The following is a 13,984-nucleotide window of genomic DNA, read 5'->3' as shown; positions in this document are numbered from 1 at the left end:
CAAAAACCCTATATTATGGATCATATTGGTCGCGAAAGCCTCCTACGTGTTAAACTAGGCCTTAGCTAGTAAAATAAAATAAAAATGCGTTAGGTCACGTGTTGTGCTGTACAATATTTCAATTGTGGATCGAGCACTTTTCGAGTAACCACGGCATCAATTCCCTGACTAGCAGGTGGGGGACCGTTGGCACAATGTCCCCGTTGGTGTCCTGATTGCAGTAGCGGGCTACGTGGCAGCCCGTCCCTTCCAGGATGCTCGACGTTGTAGAACGGTCATCCACGCGCGGCCTGGAGGCCACGTGAACTATTCGCTGAGTCCCCACGGCCCAGGCAGGTTGTGCAGTTAGACGGCGCATCTCGGTGAGCAAGCCCGCCGCAGCAGCGGCAGCAGCAGCATTGGCAGACTGGCTTTCGGTTGCCTGTTGAAAGCAGGCAGACTGTTTGGGTTTTGTTATATATAGTGACCAGGTTTTACTCTAAATCCGGCTCTTGACATTGTTATTATCCTTCCACATGGCCGTGTCGAGCGATGAGGAGAAAGTGAGACCTGGTATGTGTGAGAAAGTATGTGCCTGTACATCGCCGTCTCCCTGGTTCTGTGTGTGTGTTATCTAATGTTAGTTATCTCAGGCAGTCCCATAGCACCTGGGTCTGTCGGGTGACCTCCTGTCAGCAGCGGCTGTCCACAACTTCACGTGGCCTTAAAATGCACGTAGCCTGCCACAAGCTCAGTGGTGATGTTACCACCACTTCGTGGTGTGTTGTTGGAGTTGTTGTGTGGGGAACTGGCCCTAGTTCGGTTACTGCTCACAACCAACAACGATGACAAATATCCGCACCTGTCCTGGGCCTTCCATCGGTCGACGCAGCCCTAAAATTGAGCAGCCAGCCGATGTGAACACCATCACTGGCGAGACAAACGCAGCCAGGCGTGGTGCTGGCCATCCACGAGGCTTGAACAATTAATCGATTTCAAATCGAAATCGCAATTTGAAACAACGCGATTAGCAAATCGCAAAGGCTGCGATTTTTTGCGATTTGAAAAGCCCTATTACTTCCTTATTGGAATTGTATTTTATTATCATTATAACTTTATTAAACTTAACAATTGTTCTATGTTTGATTGTTCTATTTCAATTAAAACATTTTAATAAGTACATGTTGGAAGCAATTCATATATTTTAAGTTCTCATCCTTGCATTAGAATATATAGAGCAGTTCATATTCTGATGGTATCACGTGGTAATGCTCCATCACATGTTTTAAATCTATTACACAGTGAATATTGAACTGAAGCTTGACTTAAAAAAATTGAATCGCAAATCAAATCGCAATCGCAATATCTGTAAAAAAAAATCGCAATTAGACATTTTCCCAAAATCGTTCAGCCCTACTACCCACCTCCTCGTGCGCCGAACCGACCTTAATAGGTGCTCGCTAGCAGCGCTTGCCCCAACAGTCTCTTAAAAGGCTATACAATGGGGGGGGGGGGGGTCCTCGTCTTTGTGAACATCGGGTTCAGAAGCGGTCCAGTGCACGGCGCTATGTTGGACAACCTCAGCTTCGGCAGCGCCGTTTGTTGACGCCCGCTTGATGGGCCGGTGATGATTCGATGATGCGATCCCCCGCCCGTCACATTTACTTCAGCACTGCACAGCTACCACGTTGCTTGACTCGCTACCACGTTGCTTGACTCGCAACGTGCTAAGGCTGCGAGTTCAAATCCCGGTCAGGGTATTCACTCGCCCCATTCATTTCTCGCGGATGAAGAGCGCTGTGCCCTCCCTGCGGGAATTCGACGGTGACTGCCTCGTGGGAGAGACTTGCCCCTGGCATAGCAACGTTGATTTTCCACCGTTGGCTCCGGGCTACCACACAAGGAGATGGGCGTCGCCTCGGTCTGCCAATTAAGCAGAGAGAAACTTTCGCCAACGGCTGGAGTTCATTATGTTTCGTGCGTGTGTGTGTGGGGGGCGGGTTCATTATGTTTGTTTTACAAGTAGGAGGCTTTCGCGATCAATATCATCCACAATACAGGGTTTTTTTTGTTTAGATCGCGTAAATATATAAATGTGTCGTTAAATCCTCCACCACCCGACACAGCTAATTAGTAAGTGTTGTCATCACATCTACGCCTCTCTATTAAGGGACGATGATGTGGCTGTCTGCCTGATGAAGCTAGCCGTAATTACTGGCGAAACGTCGTACTCAGATTGTAAATGTTGTGGCTTGTCTCTCCAACACACAACCGGTGTGCTGTACTCGTGACGAATTGGCATGTTCTGTTTACGTGACAACCCTTACTAGTTGGCTGTGTCGGGCGGTGGCGGGTTTAACGACACATTTATATATTTACGCGGTCTAACCCAAAAAAACCTCTATTGTGGATTAATTATGTTTATTGTGGGTGTGTGTGGGGAGCGGTAGTGTAGCGGTTAGCGCTACGCTGCGCTATGAACCCAGCAACTCCAGTTAGATTCCCGCTCACGGCCAACACAAGTGACGATTATCTGAACCGGTCCTGGGCCTCCCCAAGGTCGAATCAGTCTCAAATGAGTACCTGGTGCGGTGTGTGAACATCGCCACTGGGGAGACAAAGGCGGCCGGGCGTGGTGTTGGCCACCCACCCCCTCGTGTGCCGTGCCGGCCTTAATTGACGCTCGCTTACAGCACTTGCCCCAAAAGTAAAATGAGGCTATAAGGGTGGGGGGGGGGAGGATTTTTGTCTTTGTTTTTTTTATTTTTACAAACGTGGAAAAGAGGGGATTCGAACCGAGCGTGTCACGGTAAATCTCTCACGGGTTTTGCTTTCACGTTCCTTGTTGCGCAAACATTTTTAGTTATTTTTTACATTTTTTAGAAATCTCGAGCATCGCAGCGGCAGCGTCGAAGTTCAGGGAGCAACGCCGGGCTGCGAAAGAGGCCCCGCAGGTCACGTCACTGCTGCGAGGAACGAAACGGACAAAAACAACATCAACATCAACAACATCAACATCAACACAGCACCCCGTGAACCGCCCCATACGCAGTGCCCAAACCCTCCACGAACATAAACCCCCAAAGCTGTTTTCGGGAGACTTGACAAGCCCGTGGCTGCCAGGAGGGGCACGATCGTGTTCATGAGGAGCCGACGCAAGTGAACCACCAATTCCGTTCGCTGGTCTCGCCAAAGGGGCCATGAACCGTCATCACGTGAACTTCGGCGGTCATCCTCGCAAACAGCGGCAGCGGCTTCTGGCTGCTGGCCATCGCACAAAGGCGGTGTGGTCACCGCATCGAGCGGCGCTTTCAGATGCGCCACTGCGGCCGTCTGGAACGCTCTTCCCTCCGATGTTAGGAAGCCGCCGGAGCTGTGAACTTTTAAATAATTTAGATTGAAAACGAATTTCTTTAGAAGTGCTTTTCATGTTTGGTTTGTTGTCCTTCGCCCGCACCTCCGATTAGCACGGTTGGCCACGTGCTGTGCAAAAGAAGTTCAGCATACGTTCAACGCACGTATGTACGCGGGAACTTCTTTCGCACAATACGTAGCCAACCGTGCTAATCGGAGGTGCGGGATGAGGGACGTGTCAAGCGCGGCCAGTCTCACAACAACATCCACCTCGGCAGGTGGCAAAGGAATGCGTTTAAGATTTTTTATTATTATTTCTGTTCACCTCCCATAACCGTTTTGCTGACATGGCCATCACACGCCTCTCTCTCTCTCTCCCTGTCGCCACAAAGCATAGCTACAGCGGTTTCGCTGCCTGGAAGAGCGTGGGGTGGGCGTTCTCTATGTCTCTTATACGTCTCTGCTCACAGCACCCTTGGGTACATTAAAGGATATTTTTTTTAAATGAAAAATAAGAAAAGACGTACTCTTTGGTTCTTTCGGTAAAGTCGCGTAGGTGTAAAATAAAATAGATCACGACGTTTCGGGCGCGACACAAGCGTCCATCATCAGGTGGGAAAGCGTGGTCTGCTGAATAATGGCCGTTTGTGTTGCGCCCGAAACGTCGTGATTTTATTTTTCTACCTACGTGACTTTACCGAAAGAACCAAAGAGTTGTGTTAAGATGTTCAAACGGATACTTTTTTGCAAGAAATAAAATCCGCATAAACCACACACAGTGCTTGTGATGAACATGCAAATAAACACGGCTCCGTTAATATTGATTTTTTTTCATATATTCTTATTCGTCATACTGTGATACTGTAAAAAAAAAGGTCCCATGGTAAAGTATGTATATTTAATTGATTTGCAAACCGAAGCCACCCTCCACAATGCGTGTGCAAGCACTCTCCTGCCTTCAAATGCAGTGACCTGAACATCTGCAACACAGCAGAAACACCGGCCCATTCCCCCCACCCCCCCCAAATAAAAGTTCCTTTTCACGCACATATACAGCGTCGCCTGCAGATGTAAACATTTCCACGCGTGGTTAGCAACCACTTGCAAACTTTACCAAGTACTCCCACCGTGGAGTGGTTTCCTGTTGAACGCGGTCTGTTTAACACGTAGTAGGAGTGGTAGTCGTAGCGGGCTAACGCGACCAATATTTCGATTTAAAGCTTTCGTGACTGCAATGATTCATCTTCTTTGGTTCTTTCGGTAAAGTCACGTAGAATGAGAATAAAATAATAAATTTATCAAATATTATTGTGTTATTTTATTTTATCAATTTATTATTTTATTCTCATTCTACGTGACTTTACCGAAATAACCAAAGAAGGGTGACCAATATTATCCACAATAGAGGTTTCTGGGTTCGATTGCGTGAGTATAAATGTGTCGTTAAACCCGCCACCACCCGACGCATACAATGAGTAAGTTTTGTCACGTGAAACAAAACATGCGAATTAGTTCCTTGTTCAGCAGACTGCTGTGTTGGAATGTAAACCCGCGGCATCTAAACAGGGTTTAACTAAACATGGTTTTACTTGCGAGAATGCATCTCAGAACAGGACCGCGATATTCAGCTAAAATGAACTAAGATCTTATGAGCTGTGATTTGCTTATTTTACCTTACCTGTACTTTGTCTCGTGGTTGTAACTTTGTGACGCGGCCCTGCTGGACATCTGCAAAAAAAGAGCTTCATTAGAGCTTATCGGATTTCTCCACGACAAATTAAGATTCTTATTCTGGCCCTGAAGTTGTGAATGGAAATTGCACCCGATCAGCGTTGTGCAAAGGGCTTCGTTGTGACCTGTTAAGTTTGGCAAACGCCGCGCTCTTCCTTTGCAAATATGGGCGCTCATCTCATTTCGGAAGAGATGAGCCAGTGGGGGGTCAATTCCACATTTGTATGGCAGGGGCCAGTCTCCATCAATATGGGATAATAGCTGTTTCCGTGCCACACAACAGTACTTGTTTTTATGAACCCCCGAATGGATAGGGAGTAATAATGGGCTATGACCCAGACGCCTGTATATTTGGAGTTTGCATGTTCTCCCCCTGGGTCACGTGACATTTTATCAAGGTTCTCCGGCGGGGGGGGGGGTTGGAGGTTACCTCTCCCACAATTCATCAACATCACGTGTTTAGAGTGTTTGGCTGCTATACATTTCCACGTGAAAAGCCCCTTCGTTCGTTGAGCGATCATTTGTAGCGAGGTCGCTTCTCAAAAAGAGGCTACATAGCTCATTGGCCCTTACCTGGTAATATAAAAAATAGTTAAGTCACCTGCCCCACCCCCACCCCCCTCCCCCTCAACTGGGATGTGAACCTGCATCCTTGTGGCAGCGAGGGTAGCGCTTGGCTGCAAGCGTGCTGAGTACGCACGCGCGCAGCGAAGCTCTGAATCGTCGATTAGACATCGCTCGTTGGGCTCACGATGCGCGAAATATCCCAGCGATGTTGTACGACTGGCGTGAGTCGGACGGCGATGTTGCTCACGATGCTGCCTCCGACAGGAGAGCGTAAGACCGGAAAAGCAGTGTGAACACGGGCAGTATCAAAAACATAATGTGCCGGATCAAATTATTTTTGTATTGAATAATGACAACCCCTCCCCCCGCCCCCCCCCAACTCGTGACAATTCGTGCCTTTACACATGAGAGTCGATAACGATCGCTCAATATTCATTTAGTAATGGGGGAAGATTTGAAAGAAAAAAAAAACGCGAATGACAGATGAGCGGGGCATCGTAATGAAGGGAAGGTTTCGAGAAATCAAAACAAAAGCCGTAGAAGCGCGGAGGGAAAGCAGGTGTGGACTCATCCCTGCGATAAGACTCCAAACACCGACCCCGAGGCAGTCTCCCAGAGCGGACTACAAGCCGACGCTCCCCGCGGCACGAGATTGGCACCCAGTGCGCGTGCTTCGCGACCCAGACGCGCATCCCAGATAGTGTCACAGGGCTGCCGCGACGCCTCTGCCTTCGCCCATCGCTCAGTGCAAGGCGAGCGCCGTTGTCTGTGCTGCTAAAGCCGTTCTGTTCCCTCTCCTGCTTGAAGGACAGCGTCAATCGATGAGGGATATGGGCTTGGACCAGGGCGTGTCAATGACAGTCTGGTGGAACGTTTTCAGCGGTGCGCTCATTTTGGCCGCGCGGCACTGTGGGTTCGGCGGCGCGTGACTCTCGCAAAGCCAAGGCTGCGAGTTTCATTTCGTCATGGAATGGCTCCAGGCTCGGCCCTTCCTTCGTTCGTGTTAGCTCGACAGGTGAAGCACCAGTGGTTGGTTCTGTGGATTGGCTGGCTGGCGCCGCGGTGGCGAGATGTTATCTCCCTCGCCTGGTATGCAGGAGGTCGTGGGTTCCATCCCGACCGTGACCCCTGCTGCTGGATATTAGAAGTTTGCGGTGTCTCTCTCCCCGTGGTCGCGTGGACTTTTCTCCGATTTTTCCCTCCACATTTACGAACACGCGTTTAGAGTATTTGGCTACTGCTCTACATTTCCACGCGATAAGCCACTTGGTTGAGCTATCATTAGTGGCCAAGTCGCTTCCGAAACAGAGCTTTATAGCTCAGTGGGACTTACTTGGTAAACTAAAAATAAAATAGTTTTATAGTTTATAGTTTGGCCACCACCACCATAGGAATGTGGAAATGTCACTGCTGGCCTCAGGGCTGTCAACAGAGAAGCAGAGCAGCCGGGCTCCCCGTTCGTGTTAGCGGTAGAGACTTTATTCGAGAAAGGGAGACTTGGCCACCGGCTGGTATGACGCGTGCTGAAGCGACACAAACGAACGTTGGGCATGGAGCCATGCTCCCCAGGGCCCATCGGATCAATTGAATCGCAACAAAGAAACGTTCAATCAACTATAAAAATGAGATGATGATGATGATGAAATTGGGAAAAACGCAAGCCCATTCGTTCGTGTCTTGTTGTAACACCAACGAAGGCCTAGCCAAGCACCTTCACCTTAAACCGCTCTTTTTAACAATTCGCGCGGTGCCCGCTGGCCAAATCCGCAGTGTTGGTTTGGCAGGTACGTGCCAGTGCTTCTGTTTCACCTCTATCTCTAGATATGTTTATTTATTTAAAAACGCATTCTTATGAGTAACGCTTCCCCCGAACGGGTTACGCTTTCTTAGGCGTGGGGTGCCCGGACGACATGTCTGTGCATTGGCCCGTGTCTTGCGGTCGGCGTTGTGCCGGCCTCCTTTCTTCCCACGATCCGATCGCGTTCATCGCGAACGGAGGCCGGCCAGGCTGGCTGGGCTGGCCGGCCTCTCCTACCGCTGGCCACCGCTGCTGTGGCGGGGGGTTTTGCCGTGTCCCCAGCGCGGGTGGTTATTTACCCGTGGTGTATTGACCCACGCGTATTTCCTCGTGGTATTTCACCAAATGCTCGCATGCGCGCACGGGCGCGGAGCCAGCCGTTATTATGCAAATTCCTCTCTCATCCATTCCCACACGGCTTGAAAGCGTTTCGTACCCTTCGCGTACCTAGGCGGGGAAGATGGGGTGGGAGAAGTATAAATATAAATATACACACACGTGTGTGAAGGCGCTTACGTCAGGTGGGTTAGATTGTTCCCCTCCAGAGATGGATTACAAGCGTGGGGCCCACCGCTTATCGCGGGTTGGACGCGGCAATCGGCCTGCAGGTGAAAATTCCACGGTCATGTGCCCGGAGCTATGTAATGTATGTTTAACTTCTTTCGCGCCGTACGTAGACAACCGCGCTAATCGGAGGTGCGGGGGAAGGACAACAAACTCAACACAAATCAGATGTGAACCTCCTCGCCTGGTATCCAGGAGGTTGTGGGTCAGAGTTTGCGTTCCAGGTGGCGTATTGGTTAACGCGCCTGCGTTACGAACCCGGCGTTCCAGGTTCGATTCCCGACAGCCACGACTATTATCTGAATCGGTCATGGGCCTCCCCTACGTCGACTCCGCCTCAAATGAGTGCGCTACCCGGTGTGGTGTGTACACATCGCCACTGGGGAGAAAAAAGGCGGCCGAACGTGGTGCTGGCCACCCACCCCCTCGTGTACCGTGCCGACCTTCGCAGGTGCTCGCAAACAGCACTTGCCCCTACATTCTGTTAAGGCTATACGTTTTGTGTATGTTTGTGAATTCATGCTTGTTGTGTGTGAGGATCGGTGGTGCAGTGGTTAGCGCACCGTGCGACGAACCCTGCCAACCCGAGTTCGATTCCCGCCCGCGAATGTCTGAACCACTCCTGGGCCTCCCAAAGGTCGACTCAGCCTTGAATGAGAACCTGGTGCGGTTTTGTGTAAACATGAGTGATGGGGAGACAAAGGCGTGCAGGGCGTGTTTCTGGACATACCAAACTCTCCTGTACCATGCCGGCCTTCGTAGGTTGTCACTAACAGCACTTTGCCCCGACTAACTGTTCAAGGCTACACGGGGGATTTTTGCCTTTGTATATGGGGTTCAGGTTCACTCACTGTCTGTCATGATCCTCTCCTAGATGAACTCGGTCTTAAACGAATACAGTACCTGGTGGAAGATTCATTTTCAGGCTTCACACCGTTACATAAATTCCAAGTTGCCCCGCGACTAACTTGTGATATGAGACTGCTGTTATGACCAGGACAGAGTCTCTATATTGCAAAAATACCACTTTGACATATACATACGGATGCTGTCATCACATTACACAGATTACGATCATGTAAATCATGTATAAACCACTGTCTCTTTATGTAACAAATGCGAGCTTATTGAAAATTAATACGTGACAGTGATATTATTAAAATACAGTAATCGTAATAATTCATAAAACAGGTTTTTGTAGGTTAGATCGCGTAAATTATAGACGTGTGTCATGAAATCCGCCACCACGTGACACAAACATTTAGTAAGGTTTGTCACGTGAACAAAACGTGCCATTCACAACACACCGCTCCGTCTCCTCCTTGGATGTCCCTTTTTACTTTGTGGCAAGTTAACACTGGCCGTCACTATAGATATAATAACATAATAATGATATAATAATATAATTAAACAATTTGAAAATATCTTCTTTGGTTCTTTCGGTAAAGTCACGTAGAATGAGAATAAAATAATAATCAATTTATTAATAATAATCAATTTATTATTTTATTCAGTGGCTGATGGGATGCATTAAAAAAAGCGTTACTTTTATTTTCCACACGGAGGGAGAGATTTGCGAAGGAAGGCGCGCATCGACTGCTTATCTGCGTCACAATTACGCGCGAGTCACATCACAAATGTGCCAGCGGCGTCCCAACCCGAGCGGAACGTCTGCGGTATAAAGTAGCAAATATGTATTTTAATACTTTTAAATACTCCAAACGCTTGATGTCGACTCTAAATGTGGAGCGAAAAGCCTTGAGGACCCGGAGAAAAATCCACGCGAACACGGGGAGAGAGACGCGCAAACTCCAAATGTACAGCAGCAGGCGTCTGGGTCTGGATCGAACCACAGGCCCTCCTGTATACTAAGCGAGGTAGTTAACATCTCCTAGCCACCGTGATGATGACGAAAGAGAGAGAGACACCATAAACTCAAAGATACAGCAGCAGGCGTCAGGGTCGGGATCGAACCCACGACCTCCTGTAAACCAGGCGAGATAGTTAACATCTCCTAGCCACCGTGATGATGATGATGAGAGAAAGCGACCCCACAAACTCCTATATACAGCAGGCGTCAGTGTCGGAATCGAATCCACGACCTCCTGTAGACCAGGCGAGGTAGTTAACATCTCCTAGCCACCGTGATGATGATGATGATAGAAAGCGACACCGCAAACTCCTATATACAGCAGGCGTCAGGGTCGGGATCGAATCCACGACCTCCTGTATACCTGGCGAGGTAGTTAACATCTCCTAGCCACCGTGATGATGATGATGAGAGAGAGAGAGACCATAAACTAAAATATACAGCAGGCGTCAGGGTCGGGATCGAATCCACGACCACCTGTATACCTGGCGAGGGAGTTAACATCTCCTATCCGTCGCGGCGCCCACGTAACGCTCTGGGAGCACGCGGCGCTCGGCCAGCATTGATGAATGAGGCCCTAACGAGGGGCCAATCGCTCGCGAAGTCAGGGAACATTTCTCTTTTGTCAGATTCCCCTTTCAAACGGCCACGCATCTACGATAAGTCAGTTGATGGATTTGCCGGCACGGGTGGGTGGGTGGCCTGGACCAGGCGGTCGCGCTTGTAAATCACCGTCCTTGCACTCAGCCAACAGCGCCGTGGCCACAGCGGCCCGTGTGGGTGTCACGCGCATCTCTCGTCGTGCCTGTCACGGATCGCGCGGGGGCCGTGCGAACGCTTCGGCATTTCGGGCGCCGCGGTGGTGGGATGTTAACTACCTCGCCTGGTATACAGCGGGTCGTGGGTTCGATGCCGACCCTGAAAACTGCTGTATATTTGGAGTTTGCGTGTCTCTCTCGTGTTCACCTTCTGAAGCGCTCGCTCGTCACCGTGGCGTGCGCGATGAACACCACCACCACCACGTGGCTTTTATTTCGTGTTGTGCGCGGTGCATTTAGCGCCACAGCGCGTGGATTTCTAGCGTTTGTTTTATTTGTGTTGCTGGTGACTTTGTGTGTTTCGTATCGGAATCGCCTCCAGTGCTGTTGCTGCTGGCGGCAATAAAAGTTGTTTAAAAAGTCAGAAAGTCTCTCCCCGTGGTCGCGTGGATTTTTCTCCGGGTCCTCCGGTTTTCTTTCCACATTGAGAAACAACGTGCGTTTACATTATTTTTGCTGCTATACATTTCCACACGATAAGCCACTTCGTTGCGTTATCATTTGTGGCCAGGTCGCTTCGGAATGAGAACTATATAGCTCGGTGGGTAAAATTAAAAGAAGAATGTATAGCAATTGTTTATTGTGCCGAGCACATCAGTCCGTAGCAAGTCAGACGCACGACATTGCAAAGCGTGTAAGGAGAGTAAATCCCCTTAGGTCTGACTTGGTATAAGAGAGCTCTCGGGACCGTACGACTACACGTGGTTAATGGCGCTCGACACACAAGGAAGCAACCTTAGGAATTCAAATCCGGTTTTTGGGGGGGGTGGGGAGTGAGAGGGAGTCGCTGAAACCATCATCCTTATAAGGTGCGTAAAGTAGGTACCACGTTTGTGGGAAGCCAACAGAGTGAGTTTAGCACGTAGGCTTTCGCGACCAATATCATCCATAATACGGGGGGGAGGGGTGGGGTTAGATCGCGTAAATCTATAAATGTGTCGTTAAACCCGCCACCACACAGCCAACTTGGAATTGTGGCTTGGCTCTTCAACACACGTTCTGCACCCATAACGGGTGGTGGCGGGTTTGACGACACATTCATAAAAAAAACTATTATGGACAATCTTTTATGGATCATCCATAATCGATGTTATTTTGTGCGGGTTAGACTCCGACAGAGGCTGCCACCTCACCGTGCATTGTTTGTCAAGGGAGTGTCGACACACCCCCTCTCGCCCCCCCCCCCCCCCCCCATCGTGCATTTAAAGCACGGAGTTATTTTGCTTTGGACTCACGGTACCAGCCGCGCAGAGAGAGAGAGAGCGACGCGTGGTGCCGTTTGCAGGGTCGGGGCTGTTGCACTTTTGTTGTCGTCGTTGAGTTCGTTGACTGCCGCTTGGACAAGGAAACGTGGCCCGGTGGGTGGCAGGTTAGCAGGAGGAGGAGGGAGTGCCCCCCACACTCCCCCCCACACTTCCCCCTGACACCCCCCCTCAAACTCCCCCCTCCCACACTCTCCCCCCTTACTCCACCCCCACAATCCCCCCCCCCACACTCCCCCCTCTCTCGCGCGAACGTTTGAAAGAGCGAGCTGAGCTGCGAGTGGCCGAGATGTAAGAACAGCGGCACGCCATTGGCTAAAGATGCTTTCATTGCAAGAGCCAATCAAAGGCTCGACAGGTAAATGCTGCACCTGGGTCTGTAGTCAATATCTTCACTCGGCACCTGACGAACTCGTGTAGTCAACGGTGATCGCACTCAGGGCGGTCTTTTGAAAATGAAACTCTTTAATGCCATGCCTGTCAGCCTCTTATCAGTGCCCTACCTTGTTACAGACCAACTAAGACCCTTATTCGTCACCTCGTGCCCCTTATACATCTCAACGTTCATCCTACAAAGTCCCATCACGAAGGAGAAACACAAACCAATAAACAAAACATTTTCTATGTGCAAAAATACGGGTAAACCGTATGGTTTGACAGGTATGCTACATCTATGTATCTCTATGGGTCTCTATGTATCTCTATGGGTCTCTATGTATCTCTATGGGTCTCTGTATATCGCATGCCTGTCAACCCCTTATCAGTGCCCTACCTTGTTACAGACCAACTCAGACCTTATTGGTCACCCCGTGCCCCTTTAAAAATCTCAACGTTCATCCCACAAAGTCCCATCGCAAGGGAGAAACACAAACACGTGTTTTATAGTTTTGTGCCCGTATTGCAACGGCTGGATACCCTGTGGACCTGAAAAACTCAAATTTCCCTGGCACAAAAATGCGGCCAAACCGTATGTGTTGACAGGTATGTCAATAACAATAATAATAATGGTGATGATGATGATGCAAAACGCGAACAGCCACAAGGCCACGACGTCACGCCGACTCGCGCCGGTAGCTGCGGAGAGTCCCAAAACGGCGAGAGGAGAATGGCTCTGTAAGTTGGCGACAGGTTCTCGCCTTTAAATTACACACAGCAAGGACAACAACAATTACCCGTGCATTTACGGTATACAAGTCAACGCGAAGGAGTCACCAAATACATCGAATGTGTTGGTTGTGTTGTGCAGTCGAATGGAAACAGTCAGCTCCCCAGAATTGAGAACCTGGGTTGACTCACACACACAGACACTGACAGGTGGCTGAAGTTGACATCTGAATGCAGGTCTTTAGTCTTATTCTTAGCTCTTTCGGTAAAGTCGCGTTGAAGGGAAACAATAAAATCATAAAATATATATAAAACAATACAATTCTCACGACGTTTCGACCATAACACAAACGGTCATCATCAGGTGTGAAAACCAACGGCAAGAAACATTTGAAAGAAGTGGCGGTATTTATTTATTTTTAAACGATGTTTGTATTTATTTAAAAAAAAAACGTTAGCACCACGGGCAGCGATTTGGCAGTTTGTTTAGAAGGACGAGTCCATCTATGTTCTGAAAAGAGGAGGGGGGAGACGAAAAATTAATGTATGCTGTCTGAAAGCCACCGTAAGCGTGAACAATCAATTAAGACCTGAAATGGTTTATCAAATCCTTCCAATGATTGCTAAGCCAGAATCCATCTTCTCGGTTGAAATTGTCTCTGTGCTTGTATATGTGGATAGCCTCATGAACGAATCTCTCATGGCAGCCAGATGGCTTGCTATGAACCTCTGTCTTGGAGAAGTCAATGTCATGTGAGCCTATTGAATTATAACAATGATCTGCCACGGCAGATGTGGATGTGGAATGGGGGGAGCAACGACAATCATTGTACTCTGAAGTGGTGGAGGCAGATGATTTCGTCCGGAGTAGCAGAGCGGTGTATTGCTGTGATCTTGCCTCCATCGGGCATCGAGTCGATAGGTGATCCATGGTTCT

The 13,984-nt window shown here is 49.2% G+C and overlaps 1 long non-coding RNA gene across 1 annotated transcript in view; it reads right to left on the bottom strand.

The window, feature by feature from the left end:
* Positions 1–2,211: 2,211 nt before the first annotated feature.
* The window catches only part of LOC116952383 (uncharacterized), a 32,225-nt gene continuing 20,452 nt past the window's right edge, over positions 2,212–13,984 (bottom strand). The window contains exons 2-3 of the long non-coding RNA XR_012947009.1: positions 5,012–5,061; positions 2,212–2,945 (exon numbers count right to left, since the gene is read on the bottom strand). This is a non-coding gene — a long non-coding RNA (uncharacterized LOC116952383). The remainder of the gene's footprint in view (positions 2,946–5,011; positions 5,062–13,984) is intronic.

Source organism: Petromyzon marinus, chromosome 46 (assembly GCF_048934315.1).
Source record: "Petromyzon marinus isolate PM22_M1 ecotype Great Lakes invasive population chromosome 46, UKy_Petmar_22M1.pri1.0, whole genome shotgun sequence".
In the NCBI taxonomy this organism is placed as follows: domain Eukaryota; kingdom Metazoa; phylum Chordata; class Hyperoartia; order Petromyzontiformes; family Petromyzontidae; genus Petromyzon; species Petromyzon marinus.
The sequence above is the reverse complement of the archived record's forward strand: the minus strand, read 5'-3'. Positions and strand labels throughout refer to the sequence as shown.